The 25228-nt window shown below is 39.8% G+C and overlaps 1 protein-coding gene and 2 long non-coding RNA genes across 4 annotated transcripts in view; 2 read left to right on the forward strand and 1 right to left on the reverse strand.

Moving 5' to 3' along the window:
- The window catches only part of LOC139981960 (phospholipid scramblase 1-like), a 175574-nt gene that overhangs the window by 121622 nt on the left and 28724 nt on the right, over window positions 1-25228 (reverse strand). The window lies entirely within an intron of this gene.
- Window positions 14642-17927, forward strand: LOC139983607 (uncharacterized). The gene is made up of 3 exons (XR_011798764.1): window positions 14642-14906; window positions 16131-16274; window positions 17848-17927. It is a non-coding gene; the product is annotated as an uncharacterized lncRNA (long non-coding RNA).
- On the forward strand, window positions 17924-19959 carry LOC139983608 (uncharacterized). Its single transcript, XR_011798765.1, has 2 exons — window positions 17924-17996; window positions 18563-19959. It is a non-coding gene; the product is annotated as an uncharacterized lncRNA (long non-coding RNA).

A 25228-nucleotide genomic window follows, 5' to 3' on the forward strand; every position in this document is an offset into this window, starting at 1 on the left:
CTCATTCATTGTTAAGAGTTCGCCAAGTCCTTAAAACCATTTGAGGAGGCCTTCCGGGAGCTCTACAGACTTGCCAAAATTGCATCGGTTCTACCAGTAAAACATCCGCCGCATGCGAAAGGAGTTAAAACTCATCAAAACTCTCGTCAGGAATTCCATGGCAAACAGCCGGTTGAGCAATTTGGCAGTACTTTCAATAGAGAGTCACCGTGTTGAGAAGTTAGATCTGGACTTGTTCGTGGACAAATTTGCGAACGGGCACAATAACAGGAGAATAGCTCTCATCTGATCTGAACAGTGTTCAGCTTGGTAGATTTATCACTCACATCGACAAGTCCTCCAGGGTGTGGTAACTAGTACAAATATAAAGCAGTTATGTTTGCTTTTAAACAGTTTTAACACTTAGCTTCATGCGTAGTTTGTTAACACATGTAAAACAGGAGAATCCAAACAAAGAAATAAAAAGGATGTTCAGACTTTCGGAGATATGTACCAAATATTCATCCTGTCTGATTAGGAAATTACTACTCTCATGTGAAAGTGAATGAACAAAACATTAAGACCATTGGTAATTTTTTAAAAGGTATTGTCTCTCCAGAGGGAATTGAAGTGCTAACGACGAATTTTGCACATGAACATAGGCGTAGGAGGCGGGGGGGCTGGGGGGGCTGCAGCCCCCCCAAACAAAATTTTTGGTGAAAATTCGGGCAATATGCTGAGAATTTTTCGGGCACCTACTGAAAGATGAATAACTTGCAATGTGTTTTCCAATTTTTTTTTGGGGGGGGGGGTGAAAATTCGGGCAATATGCTGAGAATTTTTCGGGCACCTACGGAAAGAATAATAATTTGCAATGTGTTTTTCAATGGTTAAACTGAAATTATTATTATCGTTATTATTGTAACGACTTCCCCAATAGTTATAACCAATATGGAATGGTAATAAGAGGGAAAATACAACCCAAATTTTTCGCGCGTTCCGCGCGCGTTTAACATCTTATTGTGCATGTCATATATGCGTTCATCGGTTATCGGCATGTGATGTAATAACCGATGAATGGCTATATGATAGCACATTACGATGTTGAACGCGCGCGTAGCGCGCGAAAAATTTTGGTAATATTTTTCGGGCAAGTCGTTACAGCCCCCCCAAATCAAATCAGGCTCCTACGCCTATGCACATGAACGTCAGCAGGTTCGATTCTCGAAGAAGTGGGGAGGGGGGGGGTGACGTCATTGCGGTCACGGCACATAGAGTACAAAAACTCTATGGCCCCTACAGCAGTGGCGTCGCCAAGGGGGGGGGGGCAGGGGGCACGTGCCCCCCTGGAAAACCTAGTTCCCCCCCGAGTGCCCCCCATCTGAGGTTTGGGTTGGTAAAAAAAATATATATAGTTTGTTATATTCAACTCCCATCATCTGAGTTGGTTTTTCATAAGGACAAAGAAGCACAGTAATTCGTATTTTCTTCAAATGAGCTGCGAAAAAATGAAAAAGTATATCCTTGACCGTCGGGTATCGAAGTCGTAACCCGCGCCATCACAACAGGTGTCGATATTTACATTGAATTTGTCAGTGCTCAAACCATACCAGCGGCTATACACGTCCGCTTCGCGAGCTACATGACTCATCGTTCAAAACAATGAATTTCCCTGTTCTGGCTGTGCTGCAGCCGTGTTTTTATTTCCTAGGAAGTAGGACGAATATTCAGAAAATCACTAGGTGCAGTCCAATCAAATTCCTGAAAAGTAGGCCACCCCTACTCTCCAGAGAACACTATTTCTGGACCTTTCTCATGATTCTGACCTCAGAATATGAAAGAACGCGCTTTATTTTTTCTGGACCGATGAGTAATATCGTTGCTCTGAACCCTAACCTTGAGGGCCTTTGTGTGAGCCTTTGTGTGCATTTGTCATATGGGTGAGAGTGTTTGTCTGCTGTCTGTGTGTGTCTTTTACCTCTCGTGAATTGGATGCCTGTGAAATGCCGAAAATCCGGACCTGCTGTGAGAAGGGAGGGTTACTGCAATATGTTGCCTTGGTCTGAGGTTGACAGGTTAGGAGCTGACGAAATGTGAGAATGTGAGGGTCCGCAGGCACCATACTTGCCTATATTTGTGGACCCATATATTAACCCTGTTGTGTAGGGGGTGCAGAGGTCATTTGAGGTCAGATGCTTGTAGGAACAAATGGCAAATGTTCACACCTGCATACTGAGCCATACTCGATGTGTGATCCAACTTTGGATTGCATATGGTGAGATCCCTGATAGGAGCCAATAACGATGCTGGAACCTGTTACATCTTAATACATAATGGGAGAAAACGAGAAGGACAAGAAGGACAAGAAAGGAGTCGGGGGTCATGCACACAGTAATTCAACAAATGTAGGTTCTATTGATAGGGTTAGGCATAATATCGACAGCATGTGGTTCATATCCTCTGCAAAATTCTGCGCGTTGTTAAAATCATTACCTCAAAAATAGCAATTTCCGGAGATATCTTCAGATCGAATTTAGCATCAAATGTGGCAATATTTTGCATCTAGCCCATCCTCCGTATGCGAAAATTTTCCAAAGACCCTCCTTAGACCCCTCCCCCAGGACAGCGATCCGTATCCACCTAAGTGCCCCCATCAAATGCTGGTGCCCCCATGTGCCCCCCCCAGACTGAAAAGTCTGGTGGCGCCACTGCCCTACAGGCCCCCGATTGCAGGAAATGGGCCGTTTGATGTACACTGAAACTGATTATATATTGTGATCTCATGTTCTCGAAATATGAACTGTGAAAAATGTTTTCTGAGAAAAGCATTTTTCTAACTGCCGAAGAGGGATGACCACTCTTCGCGGAACTTTTTGCTAAGGAAATTTGTGACCCCCAGGGAAAGTTTGTGACCCCCCAGTGCCCCCCTGCTTGAAAAGTCCTGGCTACGCCACTGCGTACATCTACAATAGTTGAATTTCAAATACTCTTGGTTCATCAAAGTTATCGTGGCATCATTACACCACCGTACATGTTATGCTCAGCCTCATTACTACTTATCTTCCAATTTCGGATACGTTACTTTCGTGTATTAACCGAACAACAGCTGCGCAGCCAGAAGGCCGGAGAGGGGGCCAGCTGGCCCCCTCTTCTAGGATCAAACATTTTTTTTTTTTCAGGAACGAAACTGGGAATGAAGTTAACAAAATGACGAGACTGAAAAATAAGAAAGCCATGTATGATTATAGATAATACTTGATAGGCTTTCCTACTTGCTTTTATCATAGCACGGTGCATCTGTTTCTTAGAAGCCATTTTCCTCATTATAGTCATATACCAGATAGCTAGAACAGTTCCGTGTGTCGTGTGGGACTTGATTTATCGACGATCTTTAATGCAAAGAAGTACGCTTCATTACACGTGAGATATGAGATACTCACGTGCATGTATACCTATCTAGGTAATATTATCTATTTGTAAATACTACCGATATCGTTGATATACTACAGGGTCTATGGGTGATAATGGGGAACGTAGGCAACTCTACATCCAACCCCTCAGCCCATTAAAGCTAATCAGACTTTCCTCCACATGGCACAAACACCGTGACACTGCAAAATCCGGTTAGGGTTAGAGTTAGGGTTAGCATACCCTTGTGTAGACCCTAGTGTGTCATAAATTGTTACTATACAAAATGTGTCAAGGTCCCTGTGTATTCCGTAGCATAACATAGTTGTTTGTATTCACTTTGCATCATGTACCATGTGTATACCCTAACATAACATACTGTTTACAGGCGCGTATCCAGGATTTTCAAACCCGGGGGGCGCGAATTACTATCTAAGCGGAGCGCCACCATCGGTTGGCGCGCAGCGTACAAGAAAATTTCTTATTTTGAAACCCCCCAGATCACCGGAAACGGCACTTCTCGGGCTTGAAATGACCAACCAGATGTACACTTTTTGCCTGAGAACCAAGTATTTCCTAATAGTTTTTTTTTTTCCATCCATAACCTTTTTGAAGATTGTCAACCCGGCACACATCATGTTCGACCTGATCGCATCTCCTGTGGGTCTTTGCTTTTGTAGGTGATTCTACGTCGCGGCCCACAATACCCGTCAGCCCCACTTTTCAAGGTTTTAAGCCCCATATTTGTTCAGAATTTGAAAATTCACATTTTCTCGTGAATAAACTCACTTCAAAACATACCGATAATGTTGTACAAAATTTCATCTATGGACAACCAATATAGAAAAACTTCCTTGAACCCCTAACAGACCGTCAAAATTGCACGAGTAGAGGGAAGTGTGATGCAGAATGTAGGTCAGAAATTTTCGAAAATTCAGACACAGTTAATTTATTGGTGTAGAAATATTGCAACCTCTTATAACGGCTATTATGAAACTTGGTTGAAGGAAATGAAAAAATAGCAGATATTTCCGAAACCGAACACTATACACATAGGCGTAGGAGGCGCGGCGGAAGTGGCGGAGCTAGGGGTATTGGTCAGGAGGCGCGAGAATGGTCTGTAGGGGCACTTTCAACACTATCTAAGCGGAGCGCCACCACTGGTTGGCGCGTAGCGTACAGAAATTTTTTGAGTAAAGATACTCCCTAGATCGCAGGAAATGACCCTTTCCGGGCCTGGCTAATTTGCAGATAAACAAAGAATAAATAGGTGTCATCTCCAAATTACACCAACAAAATGTGACAAATGTCAATAAGTAGATGAGAGCGCAATAAAAAAGTCAATAATCTAGAATAAGTAAAAAGTGGTAAAGAGCTGAAAAACGCGCCAGCAGTCCATTTGAGTCCGTCGGGGGGGGGGGGGGGCATGCGCCCCCTGGCCGTATGGACGCTCCGCCACTGCGCGGCGGGGGTGCAGCCCCTAATTCGCCATTACTAATGTAAAAGAGAGTTTTGACATAATTGGACCTGCTTTTTATACATCTACATGAGACATGTCGTTGTTTACATTAGCATCCCGCGGTATACTGCGCAATTTTAACGGACCGTACGGTACATGATGGCATGCGATGTAATAACCGATGCTTGCTTATATGATATCGACATTAACACGTTGAACGCGCGCGAAGCGCGAGAAAATTTTTGGTTATTTTTTCAGGCAAGTCGGACAGTTTTGAGGCTTTTCATCCTGGAACGCCATTTTCATGCTCACTGATATGATGTGATATCTGCTATTTGCGTTACAAATTCGAACAGGCGCGTAGCGAGGAATTTGCCAAGGGAGGGGCGAAGCCTGTAGGCAAATTATCTCAGCGAAGCGCCACCATAGGTTGGCGCGAAGCGTACAAGAAAATTTTGGCCGAAAATGCCTCCCAGATCGCTGGAAATGGCACTACCCAGGACCATTTGTTAGCGCGAAGCGTACAAGCAAATTTTGGCCGAAAATGTCTCTCAGATCGCTGGAAATGACACTTCCCAGGCCTTGTAAGTTGCATCTAAGCACTTTCTATTTTGAAATTACTTAGCGATATCATTTAAAACAATGCTGAATGGGGGGGGGGGGGGCGGGCGGTCGCCCCCATCCCAAAAATCGTCATGTTCCCCGACGACACGGTCGAGTTTGAGACCAGCCACAGTTGGTTTCATAGCACAATTCTACACACGCGTTATGATAGACCATATATAGTATATATATACTGTAGATCATTAGTGAGAGAGGAAAATGGAAACGTCAAAAAATGGAGTTGTCGGTGTAAGGGGTAGGGTGAGTCACACTTTTACGAAATCATTGATCCGTCACTGGCTACCCTTCAGCGCTGTAATGATGTCACTGTTCCTCTTTCTCTTCCCGGTGTCTTCGCGTTTTTCTTTTACTCCCTCCTTTTCTCCTTTTTCTCTCTTTCTTCTTTTTCTTTTCTCTTCCTTCCTCTCCTCCTCTTCTTTTTTCCCCTCTTTTTTCCTTTTTTCTTCTCTTTTTTTTCTCTCCTCTTTTTCTTACCCGGGGGGGGGGGGGGCGCGCGCCCCCAACGCCCCCCCCTGGATACGCACCTGGTTTAGTATATACTTTGTATCATGTAACTTATGTAAGCTATAACATAAGCTAGCATAACATACTTGAAATTATTCACTATGTATCATTCACCCTGTGTATACCTTAGCATAACATACTCTTTAGGTTAGGGTTAGGGCCATGGATATGGTTAGGGTTAGGGTTAGCATACCCTTGTGTATACTCTAGAATGTCATTATTGTTACTATACACAATGTGTCAAGGTCTCTGTGTATTCCTAAGCATAACATAGTTGTTTGGTTCACTATGTTAACATAACATACTCTTTAGTTTAGGGTTAGGGGTAGGTTAAGGGTTAGGGTTAAGGTTAGGGTTAGGGTAAGTTTTAGGGTTAGGGTTAGGGTTGAGGATAGGGTTAGGGTTAGGGTAAGGTTTAAGGCTAGGGTTAGGGTTAGCACACCCTTGTGTATACCCTAGTATGTCATAATTGTTACTCTACACAATGTGTCAAGGTCTCTGTGTATTCCTAAACATAACATAGTTGTTTGTGTTCACTATGTTAACATAACATACTCTTTAGTTTAGGGTTAGGGTTAGGTTAAGGGTTAAGGTTAGGGTGAGGGTAAGTTTTAGGGTTAGGGTTAGGGTTGAGGTTAGGGTTAGGGTAAGGTTTAAGGTTAGGGTTAGGGTTAGCACACCCTTGTGTATACCCTAGTATGTCATAATTGTTACTATACACAATGTGTCAAGGTCTCTGTGTATTCCTAAGCATAGCATTGTTGTTTGTATTCACTATGTTTCATGTACCATGTGTATAACCTAGCATAACATACTGTTTAATATATACTATGTATCATGTACCTTGTGTAAGCTATAACCTAAGCTAGAATAATATACTTCAATGTATTCACTATATGTATCAATCACCCTGTGTATACCTTAGCATAACACACTCTTTAGTTTATATTAGGGTTAGGGGTAGCATATCGTTGTGTAGACCCTAGTATGTCATAATTGTTAGTATACTCTATGTGTCAAGTACCCTGTGTATTCCTAAGCATAACATAGTTGTTTGTATTCACTATGTATCATGTACCTTGTGTATACCCTAGCATAACATACAGTTTAGTGTATACTATGTACCTTGTGAAAGCTATAGCCTAAAGCTAGCATAACATACTTGAAAAAAATCACTATGTATCATTCACCATGCATAAACCTTAGCATAACATACTCTTTAGTTAGGGTTAGGGTTAGGGTTAGGGTTAGGGTTAGGGTTAGGGTTAGGGTTAGGGTTAGGGTTAGGGTTAGGGTTAGGGTTAGGGTTAGGGTTAGGGTTAGGGTTAGGGTTAGGGTTAGGGTTAGGGTTAGGGTTAGGGTTAGGGTTAGGGTTAGGGTTAGGGTTAGGGTTAGGGTTAGGGTTAGGGTTAGGGTTAGGGTTAGGGTTAGGGTTAGGGTTAGGGTTAGGGTTAGGGTTAGGGTTAGGGTTAGGGTTAGGGTTAGGGTTAGGGTTAGGGTTAGGGTTAGGGTTAGGGTTAGGGTTAGGGTTAGGGTTAGGGTTAGGGTTAGGGTTAGGGTTAGGGTTAGGGTTAGGGTTAGGGTTAGGGTTAGGGTTAGGGTTAGGGTTAGGGTTAGGGTTAGGGTTAGGGTTAGGGTTAGGGTTAGGGTTAGGGTTAGGGTTAGGGTTAGGGTTAGGGTTAGGGTTAGGGTTAGGGTTAGGGTTAGGGTTAGGGTTAGGGTTAGGGTTAGGGTTAGGGTTAGGGTTAGGGTTAGGGTTAGGGTTAGGGTTAGGGTTAGGGTTAGGGTTAGGGTTAGGGTTAGGGTTAGGGTTAGGGTTAGGGTTAGGGTTAGGGTTAGGGTTAGGGTTAGGGTTAGGGTTAGGGTTAGGGTTAGGGTTAGGGTTAGGGTTAGGGTTAGGGTTAGGGTTAGGGTTAGGGTTAGGGTTAGGGTTAGGGTTAGGGTTAGGGTTAGGGTTAGGGTTAGGGTTAGGGTTAGGGTTAGGGTTAGGGTTAGGGTTAGGGTTAGGGTTAGGGTTAGGGTTAGGGTTAGGGTTAGGGTTAGGGTTAGGGTTAGGGTTAGGGTTAGGGTTAGGGTTAGGGTTAGGGTTAGGGTTAGGGTTAGGGTTAGGGTTAGGGTTAGGGTTAGGGTTAGGGTTAGGGTTAGGGTTAGGGTTAGGGTTAGGGTTAGGGTTAGGGTTAGGGTTAGGGTTAGGGTTAGGGTTAGGGTTAGGGTTAGGGTTAGGGTTAGGGTTAGGGTTAGGGTTAGGGTTAGGGTTAGGGTTAGGGTTAGGGTTAGGGTTAGGGTTAGGGTTAGGGTTAGGGTTAGGGTTAGGGTTAGGGTTAGGGTTAGGGTTAGGGTTAGGGTTAGGGTTAGGGTTAGGGTTAGGGTTAGGGTTAGGGTTAGGGTTAGGGTTAGGGTTAGGGTTAGGGTTAGGGTTAGGGTTAGGGTTAGGGTTAGGGTTAGGGTTAGGGTTAGGGTTAGGGTTAGGGTTAGGGTTAGGGTTAGGGTTAGGGTTAGGGTTAGGGTTAGGGTTAGGGTTAGGGTTAGGGTTAGGGTTAGGGTTAGGGTTAGGGTTAGGGTTAGGGTTAGGGTTAACATACCCTTGTGTATACCCAAGCATGTCATAATTGTTAGTATACACTATGTGTCAAGTACCCTGTGTATTCCTAAGCATAACATAGTTGTTTGTATTCACTATGTATCATGTACCTTGTGTATACCCTCGCATAACATACAGTTTAGGGTATACTATTTATCATGTAACTTATGTAAGCTATAAAATAAGCTAGCATAATATACTTGAAAGTATTCACTATGTATCATTCACCCTGTGTATACCTTAGCATAACATACTCTTTAGGTTAGGGTTAGGGTCATGGATATGGTTAGGGTTAGCACACCCTTGTGTATACCCTAGTATGTCATTATTGTTACTATACACAATGCGTCAAGGTCCCTGTGTATTCCTAAGCAAAACATAGTTCTTTGTATTCACTGTGTATCACGGGTCATGTGTATACCCTAACCCTAACCCCAAAACTGACGGCACTGATTTTGCACTTATGGCCGCCTCACCGGTCGACACGAAGATTGGTCAATGGGCTTTTAAATTTTGGGACAACAAAATGTTGCCTTAACTTGTCACCTCACACCACGCTCGAAGGCGTTCTGCTACGCGCCTGCCGGGCAAACACCATTAACTTGTCTCCGTGCTGATATCGATAACACGCCGGCACGACCTACAGTTTGTAACCCCTTCAATACCACCCTGTAGTAGCTGGCAGCCTTTCATATAAGATTTATATTGCTCTTTGGTGGGAACCAGCGACTCTAGTCCTCTCTCATCGATCGTTCCGGCAAGCGGAAACGGCTTGTTCAAAGGCTTGGGTTGTAAACATTTCTGGTTCTGCCGCCGAAGGGTCTCATAGACTAGCGGGTCGGTCCACTTCATCGAACGTTACGACGGACGGGAGCGGTTTTTTTGTTGTTGAAAGGCTTGGGAAGCAGGTGGCGGCGCGCGCAGGACCCGAGATAAAAGGACTGAGACGATACAGGCTAACAGCCGTCATAAACCGTGTAAACATTGCTAGTTCTGTCGGGTCTCCTCAGGAGTCTGTCGTGGGAATATTGTCACGTGACGGGAACGACCCAGGGAACCATGCAGTCGTTTAAAAGTAACGGACGCCCTCCGCTTGAAGGAGAGGAGACGCGGAGAAGACCGAGGGAGAAGAGGGGGACGCAGCGAATTACAGAAGGGGAGGAGAAGAATATCTTAACATTAATGTATTTTGTATGTGCTGATATTTTGGTTGATAAAGTATTTGTTTATACAGTGAGTTATTAGTCAAACTAACACATGGTTTTTAGATCACTTTAATTTCCATTGTTTTCCTACATCCTCTATAACAACAAATATATCTTGTATTGTACATACGCTCGTTCAAGGGCGTAGGAACCGGGGGGCTGGGGGCGCCACCCCCTCCCCAGTGAAAAAATAAGGGAGCGGAAGTATCGTTCCGCCCCCCCCCCCGCTCCGCAAGTCAGAAAACCCCTTTTTCATTTCCATATGAGAAAAAAAGCTCATTTGAAGCACCAAATTGCATCTAAGGCCAGGTGAAAATGCAAAATTCTTTACAAAATGGAGTGGGTGTTAAAGTGTGCTATATTGCTCCAAATTGCATCTGAGGCCACCTGGAAATGCAAAAAAAACACCCCCTCCCCTTAGACCCCTCCCCCAGGCCGGCCATCAGTCTTCAGCCCCCCCCCCCCCCACTCAAAAGTACCTTCCTACGCCACTGCGCTCGTTATTCCTATAGGTCTGTTTTAGTCCAATAAATCAACAAAATGATTCATGTGAATCAATCAGAACAGTCATGATAATCAATGACAGTTCTTAGACAATAAAGAACATAGGATGGAAGAGATTAGTTTAATTTCGCGAGAAATATAGTCCAAACGAGCAAACATGTTCAGACCAGTATGAATATCAATCGCCAAAGTGTAACTTTGTGTTCTAAAGAATCACACCCTAATAGATATCTCTGAATCGAAATGATTTTATGCTCAGTGCATCCATGGTTAGTAGTCCGCTGATTTATGAATATCATTTATCATTTATAAAGCATTTGTTGAATAGATAACAAGTCCGTTCAACACTGCTCATTGTCTTCCGTTCTCAAAGACCGTCTTAGCATGTATTAGTTTGACTTAAATCATCTTGAATAGTAATTGGCAGATTTTGTATAACGGCAGATTGAACGTATAAAAGATGTTTCAAGCGTCGTCTGTATAGAGTAGAGCAAAATATGGGTAAGATTGTAGTCAAAATCTTGAATCTTTTATTTTGTCGGTGGATCGAGTGACAGTTTTCTTTTCAACAATAAATTACAAAACACGGGGTCTGCACTCTACAATTAAGGATACAAAATACAGCATAATATATTTAATTTAAGAAAAAAACTTGCTTTGGTGTATGAAAGGCTCTTTTAAGAGAAAGGGTTGGTAGATTTCTTTCTTTCGGATAAAGCGCTCGAGGGAACATGTAGGCTCGAGAGAACACCATTCAAATGTAATCTTTTCACGCCATTATTATTATTATTATTATACAACAAATTTTAAGTGCTCAATAAAAATCACGGGGTCTGACTCCTACAATTAAGTAAATTGTAAAGCATCATATAGTTAATATAAAAAGATTGCGTTGGTGTGTGAAAAGCTATTCTAACAAGCGGTTGTTGGTTTCTTTCTCTCAGATATAACCCTGGTGGGAACACGCACTGGCACGATTCAGATTTACTCAGGAGAGTGAGAATTAGTTGTTGAAAAATTGTATTGATTACAGCTGTTTAGCAACTGTGATCGAATTGTTTTGTCAACAAGTTCAAAATGGTTGTTTGGAAACAAAATGAAAAAAAATGGTGATTTCGAGCGACAACGATAGCAAAGTAAATGTGTTGTTAGCAAAGGTCACTGACTGTGGTTTGTTGCGTTTATATCATGGTACATGCAGTGGAAACTTCTTTAACATTCAATTACAGGGGTCCAAACCAAAAGTTATTTCTTCCTCTGAGACTACGCAACATTCACGACATATACAAAGAGTTGTTGCTATAAAACAACTGTCCATAAATGTCAATATCATGTAACAACAATATTTGTCCTCAAAATGTCGGAAAGTTCACAAAAGTCTTTCTAAATATCACTATCTATAACCTTTTGAAATTATCAAAATATTAAATATTCAGTTCATAGAATTTTTCCCCTCCGTGAAAGTTAAACGAGCTGTGAAGTGTGGATGCACATCCTGTCATCTGGAAGTAAGGAACTAACACCAAGTATTGTTCCAACCCAATTGAGCGATCATATACATATATATATATATATATATAAATATATATATATATATATATATATATATATATATATATATATATATATATATATATATATATGAATTCACCAAGCTAGAACTAGAAGTCAGATAATGACATTGTTGTTAAATTCGTCTAAATCCATTTATAGCATTATCTTTTATATTTGTAGAATAGTTGGTGCAATCAAGCCTATGATATCTTGAACTTGTAAAGTACAATAATCAACCTTTATGCAAATATCCCAGTTTACGTATGCGTCGATATGAAAGGACGACTTTGCATGAATGATTGCCTTCAATTTATATTTCAATATCGTAATTCGATCTCTGGTATCTCACTACTACAGAGAGAACCAATCAGAATGGATGTCGCACATAAACTAGCCTTTTGCGGAGTATTTGCTGTCATCTTTTGTGGTGGTAAATATGACTTATATAGTTAAATTAATGTTATAATTAGTAAAATACCATAGCACTTGCCATTGTTTTCTTTTACTATATAACAACAAAGACGGCAAGCATCAGTCGCATTAACATTTGCTTCGGATCCAATTTTACAAGAGTAGTTCAATTAGTTCCGTGGTTAGTAAGGACGAGTTCTTTTCATATATAAATTTGTTTCTAATTTTAAAATGAATCAATGCATGGACTAAGATTTCTTTCCAAATGCATGTTGCTGACGTAGATGGTGGTCTGAAATAGTGAGAAATGAGCTTCAATTCGCCAAACCGTTTAGCTGAAACATTTTCTTTCGTCGAAATCAATATGAAGTAAAACAGAGTAGCTTATTTTACTGTTTCAAAAGTACTTCATAATGATAAATAATATAGTTTAGAGTAACCATTATACAGCAACGTTTTCCTGATAATATGTTTAGATTCAACTTACAAGGCCTGTGAAGTGATTTATAAATAAGAGTACAAAGCAGCTGGACACAGTATAAGCACACACTTTTGGTTCATTAGGTCTCGCTAGATTAAAATTAACCTGTTCGGATAGTGTTGAGAAATGTAAAACAGAATTTTTTTTGCCGCAGGACTTTTTTAAAGAAATGTAAAGTGGGTTGCCCATTTCCCAAAAGGGACCATCATAACTCTATTTAAGCGAAGCACCACCAACAGTTGCCAAAAATTCTTCCAAGATAGCCGGAAATATCACTTCACAGGCCTTGTAAGTTGAATCTAAACATTTCTTTATTTTGAGATCTCATGTTTTAGAAACTTACACTTCCCCAAAAAGAGAACGGTAAATTTTTAAAAATCTATTCGGTAAAATTACTTAGTAGAGGAAAAATAGTAGTATTAATTGTTTTACACGTGTAATTGGAGATATAAAAGGACGTTAGGGCATTCTGATGGTAGCCGTACCCTAATTATGCTGATGGGTAGCCATTTGGGAAAGTTAGGTGCAAGTTAAGTGTTAGGTTTGTGTTATCATTATTTACTGGGACCAACTGGGATGGCTGAGACGGAAACAAGCTGAGTGGGTAGGCCGTGTAGGGGACTGGAGGAGCCGCGGCCCCCTCTGGTTATTATATTACAAACGCCCTGTAGTGCCCTGCACATTCATCTACATGCGGCATTCCCTCTTCGTAAGATAGCCCTGAAGTTTGCTAATCATTCAGTAAGTCAATTCTTTCTTTACTAAAGAAAAAAAAAACACTTCATATATATTTAAATCAACAACAGCAATACCTACTTTTCCTTTCAGCAAAATCTCAAATTAGGAGTTTTCCACCATTTTACACCATCTCCCATTACCCTGAAGGCGATCGTTGTTCGACCGGTTACATTTACGCCATCGATAGGCTCCGCCTCGGTGGTGAAATAAAAGTCACAAAAGAAGACAAAGATCTGTCCAGTGTTGCCGATGAGACTGGTCAAATAATTGCTAGTGGAGATAACTTTGGAGTATATTTCCGTTTACTTGCACAAGAGCGATATGGTGTATTCAAAGGAACACATACTTTTCGTGATTTTGTTTTCATCGCTCACACATTTTTGAAACCATAATCAGGTTAGTTAAAACAAACCCATACCGTTTCAATAGTGAATATCCAGAATTTAAAAGGTATAATGATTGGATACGAAATATTAATCTTCCATGAGGTATGTTAGTACTTAAATTTATTACTCGTAAGGAAAGGTATGTTAGTACTTCAATTTATAACTCGTAAGGAAATGTATTTCGATGATCGATTAATCTTCCTTATTTTACTGTTAATGATTTAACGTTACGCGTGGCTACCAATGTATTACAGAATACATTTGTTTGTTTGGAGGGGGGAAAATCAGTCATATTCCTCACATTCAAGCATCAAATTATATTTTACTTATGAAATAACATGTCTTGAACTCATCAAACTATCAAAAGTCCAGCAGATTTCATCAAAATAATTTCAAATGGGCAAAAAAAGTACATTGTTTGTATCATAACCTCATTTGCATATTTACATATCTAATTAGCTCAATTATAAAAAAAATTATAAAAATTAAAACTTCATTTCAATACCTATCTGTCAATACTTGGGTCCCTATTGACAAAATGAACAGATTTTAAGTAATTACAATGTGTAAATATTTTCCCCCAGGGGTACAATTATATGATCACAATGATTATATGATCACAATGATTATATGATCACAATGATTATATGATCACAATGGGTATATAAAGGGTTAACCCTTTACGTACCCATTGTGAGCATATAATTGTTTAACTCTTATAAGAATTGAACCAAACTACTTATTGTCGTTTATACAGAGAGAATTAGCACAACTAGTATTCTTTTTTTTTCTTTTTTTAACAAAACATATATTTTGAACACAAGGGGTGTATATACAGTCCATATTTATCCTGAATCACTGACTTCTGACAAATTAAAGGAGGAAACACAGATTGGCGTTGGATGGTCTCCAGGTTGTAGTAAGATTATTTGGTGGAAAGGAAAGAAGCGAAATATTAACACCGGACCTAAACTTACCCTGAAATCTGTCCAGGATGCTGGTCTCTATACCATAGGGAGACCAAAAAGGGTGAAAAGAGGATGGTTTGTCCAAATCCTGGTAACTGCTTCAAGTAAGTTCATTTACGCTTCACAACATCACAAGGGCGTAGGAACCGGGGGGGGGCTTGGGGAGCCAGCCCCCCCCCCCCCCCAGTGAAAAATATGGTGGGGCGGAAGTATCATTCCGCCCCCCGCTTCGCAAGTCAGATAACCCCTTTTTCATTTCCAAATGAGAAAAAAATCTCATTTGGAGCACCAAATTGCATCTAAGGCCAGGTGAAAATGAAAGATTCTTTACAAAATGACCGTCTGTGGATTTGGTGTGTCAGAATTGTAGGATGACAGAAAGATAAGGATTGATACCGGTTAAAAAATAGCACTTGATTTGATTCCATTTGATTTAACTATATGATATAAATATGATATATATATATAATATATATATATATATATATTTATATATATATACATATATATATATATATTTATATATATATATATATATATATATATATATATATATATATATATATATATATAGAGTAGGTTGGCGTCTATCTTGGCGCAGAGTGCTCTATGTCCATTGGACAGAGCGGAATATATGTTGATACTAGATGAGGCTAGTGGAACACTAGTAGTTGTAACTCGGAGTTTCACGCGTTATAGCGATCTTCAGACAACTGATAGCTTCAAGTTATGCTCCATATATAGGATCCTCGTCGGGATTACCGGGGATTATGCGGTTGTTGGTGTATTGTAGAATACACCGGCAGAACAATACACCAACAACCGCATAATCCCCGGTAATCCCGGTAGTCTCATCTAGTATCAACATATATATATATATATATATATATATATATATATATATATTTATATATATATATATATTTATATATATATATGTAGCTCATTTGTCATAAAGTGCCTTATTCCAATCGCCGATAATGGAATTTTTGAAATTAAAAATTGTAAAATTATGCAACCCCTACGAGGTAAGTAATGCCATCATTGTAACGAAGTACGAAGTACGTAATCTGGAATATGAAATATATAATTATCTCATAAACACTTCAAATATATATCATGAGTTTGCATTGCTAACCAAATTGATTGTACACCAAATACCACATCAAATATTCCCCTACTCTGAAAACAATCTGTAAATATAAAAGACGTTACATGGGCAATTCATTTGTCAAACCGCCCGAACTTCTTATTGCCTCCGGAGTAGGGTCTCAGGTGAACTATAGGTTGAAGAAAAATTGCGGAAAATGATATTAATTTCTTTGCAGATTGTCCAGAAAATTACTGGTATGATTTTGCAACTGAAGCCTGCAAGAAAAGTACCGTCGTATGCCAGAACGGTGGTGTCCTGCATAGCACTTTTGAACGCTGCAATTGTCCTCTTTTATTTTCTGGAAATGCCTGCGAATGTGGTGAGTTAAATCTTCATCTTAACAAATTTTGAAAACATTCAATACAAACTAGTAAGAACTTGTTATTTATATTCTTCTTTATGATCAAACAGAATTAAATTCCGGTACCATGGTTTAGAAATAAATATATATATATAAACACGATACATATTATATATATATATATATAATATTAGAAAGAAGAACACTTCACTGAGGTTACGGTCAGCTTCAACGTTAAAGAATATGACATATATAACTTTCTTTTTGAAATAATACATATTTTTATCTATGTTTTATATGTTCAGTTACATTATCGCTGACAATTATCAAACACAACGGTTAATCTATCTACTAATGAATGATCTTATATTGAGTATCTGTTTTCAAAAATTCTCATTTTTCGATCTCGCATGACATTCGACCTCACTAAACTAAGATTCGTACTTGATATAGGGCGTCTACATATACTGTATACTGTAGAAATAACAACCCGAACCGAATTGTACAGTTGCTTATAATAGCGTTTTCGACTTGAATATATTGCGCATTTATATGCATCTGTGTTATAACATGATAACACGTGTTATGCTAGAGGCACATTTTATTGCGGCCTGTGTTAAAAAAAAATAAAAAAATATAAAAAATATAAAATATAAAAATATTTTATATTATATTATATAAAAATATAAAAAAAATATTTAAAAAAAAATATTAAAAAAATATATATATAAATAATACCACTACAATTTACTGTATTGTATCTTTAACATATCTAGCTCTAGCATGCTCCCAAAACATAACACGTGTTACTGTGTAATAACACCCTGGCATATATATGCATAATATGCTACACGTTAAGAACAAATATAAGCTCACACCTTTTCGGCTTGACTCTTTCAGTCATTGAGCTTCGATGTTGACCTTTGACCTCCAATATAAATAACTACAATGTTCTTTTCAATATGTAGCGTACATATATTAATTAATATGAGCTAATGCATGAACTTGATTCATCGTCCTCAAAAAATTCAGTCTTTGACTTTTGATGGCATCTGTTGATGTTTTACCTTGAACAAACCAAAACATGTCGCTTACTCCATACTAAACATCTGCAAACTTTTGCAAGGTATATTATTCCTTCTTGTTTACCATCAAGGTGTCACACAAAAACCACCAGATTCACAAACATCCACATGGTTTTACGACCGACCCTTTTTTTTTTATTTGCTTTGAAAACAAAGTTGATAAAAACGAAAGTAACGTTTTACCGAATAATAAGTTCTGATACGTTTAGTGTGTGCTCTTTATATTATGATTATTCATATAATGGTATCCTTTGTAACTTAATTTGGGACATATTTTGAGTATTAAATATCATGTGCAGGACGTTCGGTGTAGTTTTGTTATATTTGAGTGGGACATTATGCTGTCTACATAACATGGAAGATTGGACCTTTCCTCCGTAACGGTGAATAATATATCAGATATGAAATCTTAAAAAAAAAAAAAATACATACCGAATTTCTTTAGTTTATGACATGTGTTTTTTTTTCGTTTGTCTAATACAAATTATTTTTGGTCACCTCTCTAGCTTTTTTCGCTGATGATGAGGTTCTCTTGGGATCTACTCCCGGATCGGTTTTGACATGTGAAGATCTACCAGGTGGTAATTGATATGCGGTGGGGACAGCTATGGCTGCCGTTGTGCACCTGGCTGGTGGGGCAATGCATGTGACAGAGGTATGTAAAAGTAAATATAAACATATATATACATATATATATATATATATATATATATATATATATATATATATATATATATATATATATATATAATGCAATGGAGGTAAACGACAAGGCAAATGAATATATATAAATGAAAATCGTAATGAGTTGGAAAATCAAGAACAGTGAAAAAACTTCCAGTTTCCACCGGGATTCGAACCACGGGCCTTCCGCTTATGTATTATATTATATATATTATATATATATATATATATATATATATATATATATATATATATGTATATGTATATGTATATATATATATATATATATATATATATATATATATATATATATATATATATATATATAATATTTATTTTTATATATTTTAAAATCCCTTGAGGCAATATTCGCAAGAAAGAATTTGTGAAGTAGGCCTAATGTTTAAATTTGATTTAGTACTAGAAAGTTTCGAACTACATTGCTTAAAACAGAGTGAATATTTAAAGAACCTCTCGAGAGGAGAAGTGTTACGTGTAATGGTTCCATCAATCTCTTCACTTCTTGTTTTTTTTCAGCTTGTACTAAAGGAAAATGGGGAGGTAGCTGTCTGCAAAACTGTCCCAGCTATGAAACTAACTGCAACCGCTTTTACGGGCCATCAACTAATTTGGTCGTAAATGGATGTGTCATGTCTTAAAGTTTTAGAGGATGGATAGCTGGAGTGTTAGCTCAGTGGTTACGCCGGTGTCTTTCAATCATAAGGTCCCCGGTTCGAGTCACTCCAAGATTAATGTATATATGTCGTCCAGTTACAGAGTTGTTGGCAATTGACAATTCATAATCATGGACGTTAAAATATGAATCTAAGAGACTGTCTTCGGTCAGCTTGCGGCGTTGATAAGCCTAATGAGGCTTCTTCGCGAGTTCCTGCTTGCAGGAGGATCTAAAATACATACATGTGGAGTGTTAGCTCAGTGGATAACACCGGTGCCTTTCAATCATAAGGTCCCCGGTTCGAGTCACTCCCAGATTAATGTATGTCGTCCAGTCACAGAGTTGTTGACAATTAACAATTCATAATCATGGACGTTAGATATGAATGTGAGAGACTGACTTCGGTCAGCTTGCGGCTTTGATAAGCCATTTAGGCTTCTTCGCGAGTTCCTGCTTGCAGGAGGATCTAATATACATACATACATACATGCATCGCATAAGTGTTGTTCTCTGGGTTTACCTATAAAAGACAGGTTTTCAATTCGATTCACATATGCTATATCAATAAATGTAAAAATCTATTAAATCTAGAACAAAAACTAAGGTTAAGAAAGTGGTCGCAGTTTTCAACATGTGCCTAGTATTCCTGCAATGAAAACGTATTTTATGCGACAACTTCAGAAGGTCAATTTCAGCAAATGTGTTTTTGCTCTTCACGCGCAGGGATTGTTGAAAATGTATTTTGTGATCGACACAAAAAATTCACAGTGAAAACCAGTGTTCTTGGATGAAATGGAAAATATTAAATGTTCTTATTCTAAATTCTCTGTTGTATTAATAATTATGTGGAAGTGTGTTTATATATCTATACTAAATAGTATGTGGTACATAACGAAGATGTGTCATTTCATAAACAATCTTTAAAGACAGGACATGCTGTGTTAGTCATGTTCGTCGTTGCCACAGGACATTACAATATATAGTGCACTGTTTGATCATTCAATTAGAAAATTAAGGAACTGTTATCTTAGAAGTTATGGACTAAGGCTACATATCTCCTACTTCTCTTACCATTACTGTATTTTTTATTTTCTTGGTATTTTGGTTTATATTATATTTGCTTTTAGTGCTTCTTACAGGGAGTTATTGGTCAAACTAACTAACTTGCTAACTTCTGAATAATCAAACTAAGTTAATCGCCGATGGAGTTGTTTGTTTAAATAAATCATCAACTTTTGCGTTGGTGTCTGAAAGGCTACCCCAAGAAGGGTTTGATTTCTTTCTTTCGAATGACGCGCTCGAGAGAACACGTACTTATAGATTCAAATTTTCCCAGCTAACCCGAAGATTATTACACAAGATATATGAAGTGCTCAATAGAAAACAGGAATTTCCCTCCCCTCCCCCGCTCACTCACAAAACAATTGATTAAATGATAACGCAAAATATATTTAACTTCAACAATTGCGTAGTTGTCTGAAAGGCTATTCTAACAAAGATTTATTTATTTTTCCCAGATAAAAATCTCGAGGGAAAACGCACGACAGGATTCAAAATTACTCGGGAGCGCGAAAACGTGTTGTAAATTGTATTGATTACAGCTGTGTAGAATTCCGTTCATTATGGTAGATGCATGCATATATATATATATATATAGCCTATATATATATATAGCCTATATAATATATATATATATATATGCATACGATGGATTGCGTTCCGTTACTTTCGAGCAGCGTCTGCGGTGGCTGTACAGGCCTATCCTTGAGTGGCAGTCCTTAGCACAGTCAGTGCAGACATGGATGGTATCTTCTTTTGAGCTAGAGCTAGATTCCTTCCTTCTTTGGCGCTTGAGGTCTTGTTGCTCTCTTCTGTCTCGCTCTGCTCTATCTATTCCCTGTTTCACTTCATGTCTCCAGGAGGGGCGATCTACTATTAAGTCTTCCCAGGTGTTGATGTCCTTGTGGGCTGACAGGAGATCCCTTTTGCACGAGTCCTTGAATCTGAGCTGTGGGCGACCTGTGGATCTTGTGCCACACTCCAACTGACCATACAGTAGGTCCTTGGGGATGCGTCCTTTGTCCATTCGGGAGACGTGTCCAAGCCAGCGTAGCCGACGTTCACTGAGCATTGCATAGATTGATGCTGACCTAGCCTTGCACAGAACATCGTTGTTGGTGACCTTGTCCTCCCATGTGTGGCCCATGATCTTGCGGAGGCATCTGAGATGGAAAGCATTTAGTCGGTGTTCTTGCCTGGTATATGTTGTCCAAGCCTCGCTGCCATAGAGAAGCGTACTGAGAACACATGCTTGGTAGACTTTGAGGCTGGTGTGCAGCGTCAGGTCCTTATTCGTCCAGACTCTGGTGTTGAGTTTAAACATCACCGTGGCTGCTTTTCCAATGCGCCCGTTGATCTCACCATCCAGGGACAAGTTGCTTGACATCAGGGAGCCCATATATCTGAAGTTGTCTACTACTACAAGTGTGGAGTCAAGGATCATGATTGCTGGAATAGATGAAGTATTCTGTACCATGACCTCTGTTTTCTTGATGCTGATGTTTAAGCCAAATTCTCTGCATGCCTGGGAGAAGCAGTCCATAAGATGCTGGAGTCCCTCTTTGGTGTGGCTGGTAAAAGCTGCATCATCATCAGCAAACAGCAACTCCCTTATCAGAACACGAGTGATCTTGGTCTTGGCTCGCAGACCGGCTAGGTTTAACAGTTTGCCATCGCGCCTGGTGTGGATATAGATCCCATCAGTAGAGGTCTGGAAGGCATACGACAGAAGCAGAGAGAAGAATATTCCGAACAGGGTTGGTGCAAGCACGCAGCCCTGCTTAACTCCACTTTTAGTATCAAAGGGTTTGGATGTGCTGCCATTGAAGATGACTGTGCTGTTCATGTTTGTATGGAAGGACATGCTGATGCTGAGGAGTGTCGAAGGACATCCTATTCTCTGCAGCAGCTTGAAGAGTCCACTACTAGTACTAGAAAGTTTCGAACTACATTGCTTAAAACAGAGTGAATATTTAAAGAACCTCTCGAAAGGAGAAGTGTTACGTGTAATGGTTCCATCAATCTCTTCACTTCTTGTTTTTTGTCAGCTTGTACTAAAGGAAAATGGGGAGGTAGCTGTCTGCAAAACTGTCCCAGCTATGAAACTAACTGCAACCGCTTTTACGGGCCATCAGCTAATTTGGTCGTAAATGGATGTGTCATGTCTTAAAGTTTTAGAAGATGGATAGCTGGAGTGTTAGCTCAGTGGTTACGCCGGTGTCTTTCAATCATAAGGTCCCCGGTTCGAGTCACTCCAAGTTTAATGTATATATGTCGTCCAGTTACAGAGTTGTTGGCAATTGACAATTCATAATCATGGACGTTAAAATATGAATCTAAGAGACTGTCTTCGGTCAGCTTGCGGCCTTGATAAGCCTAATGAGGCTTCTTCGCGAGTTCCTGCTTGCAGGAGGATCTAAAATACATACATGTGGAGTGTTAGCTCAGTAGATAACACCGGTGCCTTTCAATCATAAGGTCCCCGGTTCGAGTCACTCCCAGATTAATGTATGTCGTCCAGTCACAGAGTTGTTGACAATTAACAATTCATAATCATGGACGTTAGATATGAATGTGAGAGACTGACTTCGGTCAGCTTGCGGCTTTGATAAGCCAATGAGGCTTCTTCGCGAGTTCCTGCTTGCAGGAGGATCTAATATACATACATACATGCATCGCATAAGTGTTGTTCTCTGGGTTTACCTATAAAAGACAGCTTTTTCAATTCGCTTCACATATGCTATATCAATAAATGTAAAAATCTATTAAATCTAGAACAAAAACTAAGGTTAAGAAAATGGTCGCAGATTCAACATGTGCCTAGTATTTCTGCAATGAAAACGTATTTTATGCGACAACTTCAGAAGGTCAATTTTAGCAAATGTGTTTTTGCTCTTCACGCGCAGGGATTGTTGAAAATGTATTTTGTGATCGACACAAACATTCATAATGAAAACCAGTGTTCTTGGATGAAATGGAAAAATATTAAATGTTCTTATTCTAAATCCTCTGTTGTATTAATAATTATGTGGAAGTGTGTTTATATATCTATACAATATAGTACGTGGTACATAACGAAGATGTGTCATTTCATAATCAATCTTTAAAGACAGGACATGCTGTGTTAGTCATGTTCGTCGTTGCCACAGGACATTATAATATACAGTGCACTGTTTGATCATTCAATTAGAAAATTAAGGAACTGTTATCTTAGAAGTTATGGACTAAGGCTACATATCTCCTACTTCTCTTACCATTACTGTATTTTGTATTTTCTTGGTATTTTGGTTTATATTATATTTGCTTTTAGTGCTTCTTACAGGGAGTTATTGGTCAAACTAACTAACTTGCTAACTTCTGAATAATCAAACTAAGTAAATCGCCGATGGAGTTGTTTGCTTAAATAAATCATCAACTTTTGCGTTGGTGTCTGAAAGGCTACCCCAAGAAGGGTTTGATTTCTTTCTTTCTTTCGAATGACGCGCTCGAGAGAACACGTACTTATAGATTCAAATTTTCCCAGCTAACCCGAAGATTATTACACAAGATACATGAAGTGCTCAATAGAAAACAGGAATTTCCCTCCCTCCCCCGCTCACTCACAAAACAATTGATTAAATGATGACGCAAAATATATTTAACTTCAACAATTGCGTAGTTGTCTGAAAGGCTATTCTAACAAAGATTTATTTATTTTTCCCAGATAAAAATCTCGAGGGAAAACGCACTGACACGATTCAAAATTACTCGGGAGCGCGATAACGTGTTGTAAATTGTATTGATTACAGCTGTGTAGAATTCCGTTTATTATGGTAGATGCATTCATGCATTAATATATATATATATATATATATATATATATATATGCGCATACGATGGATTGCGTTCCGTTACTTTCGAGCAGCGTCTACGGTGGCTGTACAGGCCTCTCCTTGAGTGGCAGTCCTTAGCACAGTCAGTGCAGACATGGATGGTATCTTCTTTTGAGCTAGAGCTAGATTCCTTCCTTCTTTGGCGCTTGAGGTCTTGTTGCTCTCTTCTGTCTCGCTCTGCTCTATCTATTCCCTGTTTCACTTCATGTCTCCAGGAGGGGCGATCTACTACTAAGTCTTCCCAGGTGTTGATGTCCTTGTGGGCTGACAGGAGATCCCTTTTGCACGAGTCCTTGAATCTGAGCTGTGGGCGACCTGTGGATCTTGTGCCACACTCCAACTGACCATACAGTAGGTCCTTGGGGATGCGTCCTTTGTCCATTCGGGAGACGTGTCCAAGCCAGCGTAGCCGACGTTCACTGAGCATTGCATAGATTGATGCTGACCTAGCCTTGCACAGAACATCGTTGTTGGTGACCTTGTCCTCCCATGTGTGGCCACTGATCTTGCGGAGGCATCTGAGATGGAATGCATTTAGTCGGTGTTCTTGCCTGGTATATGTTGTCCAAGTCTCGCTACCATAGAGAAGCGTACTGAGAACATATGCTTGGTAGACTTTGAGCTTGGTGTGCAGCGTCAGGTCCTTATTCGTCCAGACTCTGGTGTTGAGTTTAGACATCACTGTGGCTGCTTTTCCAATGCGCCCGTTGATCTCACCATCCAGGGACAAGTTGCTTGACATCAGGGAGCCCATATATTTGAAGTTGTCTACTACTACAAGTGTGGAGTCAAGGATCCTGATTGCTGGAATAGATGAAGTATTCTGTACCATGACCTCTGTTTTCTTGATGCTGATGTTTAAGCCAAATTCTCTGCATGCCTGGGAGAAGCAGTCCATAAGATGCTGGAGTCCCTCTTCGTTGTGGCTGGTAAAAGCTGCATCATCAGCAAACAGCAACTCCCTTATCAGAACACGAGTGATCTTGGTCTTGGCTCGCAGACCGGCTAGGTTTAACAGTTTGCCATCGCGCCTGGTGTGGATATAGATCCCATCAGTAGAGGTCTGGAAGGCATACGACAGAAGCAGAGAGAAGAATATTCCGAACAGGGTTGGTGCAAGCACGCAGCCCTGCTTAACTCCACTTTTGGTATCAAAGGGTTTAGATGTGCTGCCATTGAAGATGACTGTGCTGTTCATGTTTGTATGGAAGGACATGCTGATGCTGAGGAGTGTCGAAGGACATCCTATTCTCTGCAGCAGCTTGAAGAGTGCACTGCGGCTAACAAGATCAAAAGCCTTGGTAAGGTCGACGAAAGCTAGGAATAGTGGTTATTGCTGTTCCCTGCACTTTTCTAGGAGCTGTCTCACAGAGAAAATCATGTCGATAGTGGACCTTTCTGATCTGAAGCCACACTGGGATTCTGGATACACCCTGTCGGCTAGCACCTGAAGTCTAGCTAGGACCACACGTGCGAACACCTTGCCAACAATACTGAGGAGGGATATTCCACGATAATTGTTGCAATCGCTCCTGTCACCCTTGGTCTTGAAGAGGGTCACTATCTTGGCATCACGCATGCTTTGTGGTACCTGTC

The sequence above is a fragment of the Apostichopus japonicus genome, chromosome 16 (genome assembly GCF_037975245.1).
Source record: "Apostichopus japonicus isolate 1M-3 chromosome 16, ASM3797524v1, whole genome shotgun sequence".
In the NCBI taxonomy this organism is placed as follows: Eukaryota; Metazoa; Echinodermata; class Holothuroidea; order Aspidochirotida; family Stichopodidae; genus Apostichopus; species Apostichopus japonicus.